Source organism: Pinus tabuliformis, chromosome 9 (genome assembly GCF_031772625.1).
Source record: "Pinus tabuliformis cultivar Carrire ecotype Pingquan chromosome 9, CPIR1, whole genome shotgun sequence".
In the NCBI taxonomy this organism is placed as follows: domain Eukaryota; kingdom Viridiplantae; phylum Streptophyta; class Pinopsida; order Pinales; family Pinaceae; genus Pinus; species Pinus tabuliformis.
This window is the reverse complement of record NC_142307.1, coordinates 601,824,523-601,828,880: the sequence shown is the minus strand read 5'-3', so window position 1 is coordinate 601,828,880 and position 4,358 is coordinate 601,824,523. Positions and strand designations below refer to the sequence as shown.

Sequence of the window (4,358 nt, the reverse complement as noted above, 5' to 3'; positions counted from 1 at the left end):
CGGTCTGCTAAGTCGTTCATGCCGCTGTGCAGGTCACGGGTCCGTTTTACCCTAAGGGGCCGTTCTATCACGGGTCCCTCTTACCCTAAGGGGCCGTTCCTTGCGGGCTGAGCGGTTCCTTCTCGCTGTTATAGTGGCAGCGGGTGGAATTCGACCCCGTGTAACGCAAATCTTAGCAATGTAATATATTATGAGATAAGTTTTTTAATGTCTATTATAAATTAATATTTATATATATTTACCAGTCATTTAATTTATATAACTACCCACGTAATTGTTTTTTCTCTATTTCATTTGAAATTAAAACCCAACCTCCTCCTCTATCCCCCTGAAATTATATGATAGAGAACCCAACAATGAAGAAGACAAATAAACTTTCCATCTTAAAAAATGAACAACGACCAGACTTGCTCATGGGCTTGCTGGGCACGCGTCTTGTACCAGTCAACATATGAATAAATTTTCCACCACAGGCCAACGCGGATACATCGTCAGCGTTATCTCGACGCCAACAATATCAATAAATTATTCACTACAGCTGCGTGGACGCGGATTTAGATAGAACTTAGTGGCGTTTCTTTGACGCTGAGCAGAGTGGTTGGAACATTACAGTAACGCCACGGTGGCAGCACAGCAGCGCTTACATCACGACCCTAGTCATCAGCTAGAGCCTTGCTGGCATACCCAGATGGCTATTAAAGCCTCCGTGTAATGAATGAATGAATGCATTGTTTCCTTGTTTAAACTCGGCTAAATTCTGTTGTTCCGGACTGGGCTAAATTTTGGCAGTTGTCAAGAAAATTTGAGGATTGCAGACTGTCTGTTTGTTTAGTGCGTCTGCAACAAAAAGTATGGTCGTGTTTGGGTCCAGCAATTGTAAGTACCCTTTAATTCATTCAATTTGTATATTTCTTCCTCGATTCCATTCAGTTAACCAGCAGTTAAAATTTGTATCTGTCTCCGATATGGTTTCTGCTCAGATCGTCTTTCTCCCTTTATGAAGGGTCATTTCCCACAGTTTTTGTTTTCAAGAACAAGATCATCCAGCTTCTATAAGCTTGATTGTTGTATTATCTGGAACCTTTATATAGTCTCAATATAATGTTATTATGCTTTTTCGTTCTGAAAAAAAAACCAGCAGAATTATAAACCCCATTAGTTTCCAGTTTTGGTGAATTTGTAAATTTGTTATTTGACATTTGAATTTGATCAGCAATTGGGAAATGGAGTTCAAGTTCGTTTGGAGGTACAGGGAGTTCCTTTGGAGGCTCTGTGTTTGGCAACACAACAGCTCCGGCTTTTGCTTCATCTTCAATTTCTGGTAGGCGTTCCTGTTTTCCACAGGCTCATTAAAATTAGTGATATTTTGCAATCTCAAGAGAATATTTTCAGTTCAGCATATAAAATCTAAGGCAGAAAGCAAATTTGATATAGTTAACAAATATAGGTTTCAATTTTCTTTTTTATTTTTTTAGTGTTTAGGATTTGTTTTTTTTTAAACAAGATTTCAATCAGGGCTTTGAAGCTTGGATCTTTTAGTTTTTACAGATTTGGTATAATTAACAAATATGAAATATGAGGTTGCAATTTTTTTTCAGTAAATCTTTAAAAGTTTAGAATTTATTCTCCTCTTTGTAAACAGGATCATAACCATTAAATCTAAACTTTGTATCTCTCAATTTTCACAAATTTCATATTATTTCCATAATTAAACTACAGTGGTCATTTTTATTTCAATTCAGTTTTTTTAAAGCGTCGATGGGCTTCTTAAGCATTTGATGGGAATTCTGGTGTAAATAGTGGGTGAATCTTCTAACTAAAAAAATAAGTGGGTGAATCTTACGTACGTTTTACTTAGGAAACTAATTGAACTGTAATGTCTGGAAATCAATATCTAGAAAACAATTTCCATTTTATAATCTGCCTTTCTGTAAAGTTTAATTTGAGATAGCATTATAGAAAATTCCTTAAGGGTAGCCTGTCAGAGTGCCCTGTTTGAATCTGTGCGGCCAGTTAACCCAGCACTATTTAAATAATCCAGATCTTTTACAGTGTTGATTATGAATAATGTACTGCCTTATGTAGCAATTTTATAAATTATGTTGAAATAATAAAATCATCTGACATGGAATGAAATCTAACAATTTCAAAACTTGTTTGTAAGACTGAAGCATAAGATTGTAGATTTTAGAATATTTTGGAAAAGTGATCAGTTATTTGATATTGAGTGAAATTTAATAGTGTCAGAGAGTAACTTTTTATTATAGACTTTTTAATATTTAAAAAATTTGATGTATATGAATAAAGTTATTAATTTCGCTCATTTTTATCAAAATTTTAGAATATATTTTTTAATATTTAAAAAGTTTGATGTATATGAATAAAGTCATTAGTTTCACTCATTTTTATCAAAATTTTAAAATATTCTAAAATTTACTAAAAATAGCTCTTTATAACTAAATTGTTCACAAAATATTCTCTTTAAACTTAAACTTTATCTTTCAAAATTATTCCATATAAGTTAAAGTCTTTCAAATACATAAATTAAATTTATACACACAGATCCTGAACTTGCCTAAATTAAATTTATACACACACCCTGAACTTATTTGATTACAGATTTCAGAAATATTTCAAAATTTAAACTTTATCTTTCAAAATAATTCCATATAAATTAAAGCCTTTCAAATACATAAATTAAATTTATACACGTAAACCTTGAACTTGCCTAAATTGAGTTTATACACACAAACCCTGAACTTATTTGATTACAGATTTCAGAAATATTTCAAAATCCAACTAACATGAACGAAATCAAACACAAATATATACATGAACAGGTTTATGTTTGGATATCCCTGATGCTATATAGATCACACGAAATGAGAGTTATAACATTGACCATGTTTGAAAGTTATTTGTAACATGGATTTTTCTTTTGACAGGCAGGAACATCCTTCCCTCTGAGTTCCTTCTTCAGTTTTTCTCAGAGATGTCAGAGTTTTCCTCGAGATAGTGGTTTGCCCCATCCGTGTTAAATCCTCCCCTGAATGTCTCGGGATCCTCATGGTCATCATCAGGCTCAACATTGCAATCAGAATCAGATGTGTCATCGACATCTCCCATTTTCACCGTAGCCTCAGCTGTTCATGAATTTGTTTATTTGTTTAGAATCGAGCATAAATATAAATTGATTTTCAAGTTTGTAAGTTAAGCAAAAAGAATTATTATTATGAAGAAAATAATTGTGAGATTAAGAGCTTTTAACTGTTTCATACTAATTGTGAGATTCTTGATAATAATGGTGAAACTCTCATTAATGAGATTAGGACTTTTCAACTGCATAGTAATAGTAAGATTCCGAGTAATGGGATTAGGGATTCTGAAGTGAAATTTGAGATTATTATTCACAAATACGAACTCATTAATGCATTTATGTGTTAATCTTTGGAGGATTAAAAGATCATAATTTTTGTTAACCTTTGGAGGATTAAAAGATCATAATTTTTTTTACAATTAAACAGGGATGAATTCAATTTAATATTTAAAATAACATGATGTTTAAAAATATATTTTTAAATTTCATTTTTATTGTGAAAATTTTCTCATATTTAATATGTTATATTATAATTTATAATTTATTATAAAATTAATAAATTAGAATTTAAAATATCATATTTATAATAGAAAACTATTTATTTATATAATATAGGTAAATAATGTTTTTGTTAAAAAAAAATTATATTTGATATATTATATTATATTTTTTTTTGCTAAGTTATGTGACTTTTGAGTTAAATGACACGGTTAACTTGTGGCTTGAGTAGCTACAATCCCACAGGCATCTAAGTGGCCATAATCAAGAGGGGATGATACCTAACTTGGGCCACACTAACCCTTAGCATGGTTCATTTTTCCCACTTAGAACTGGTGACCTTCACATCACAAAGTGTCTTAATACAACACTCTATCGCTACTTCCAATTATATTATTATTTATTATTTATTAATATATAATTAATAAATTAGAATCTAAAATATATTATTTGTTGTTTTGACCTTATTTATGATGGAAAATAAATCATTTATTTTGACCATATTTATGATAGAAAACAATTTATTTACCTATAAAATAGTAAGAAAGTGTCCAAATTATTCTTTAAAAGTCATTAAAAAATAAAATCTTTGCCTTTGCATCTACATGAAATCTTTGCTCATAATGTAGCATTTGGTTTAGATAATTTTGAATGAATATATAAAGGATTATGGAGTTGAATAGTTTATCTATGGTTAATGAATTTTCAAAGAGACATGTATTTGGCTGCATTGCCTCCATGGGTGGGTTTTAATAGCTTCTTT

At 30.8% G+C, this 4,358-nt stretch overlaps 1 long non-coding RNA gene across 1 annotated transcript; it reads left to right on the top strand.

The window, feature by feature from the left end:
- Positions 1-647: 647 nt before the first annotated feature.
- LOC149150008 (uncharacterized) lies at positions 648-3,275 on the top strand. The gene is made up of 3 exons (XR_016262975.1): positions 648-876; positions 1,214-1,321; positions 2,946-3,275. It is a non-coding gene; the product is annotated as an uncharacterized LOC149150008 (long non-coding RNA).
- The last annotated feature ends 1,083 nt before the right edge of the window (positions 3,276-4,358 follow it).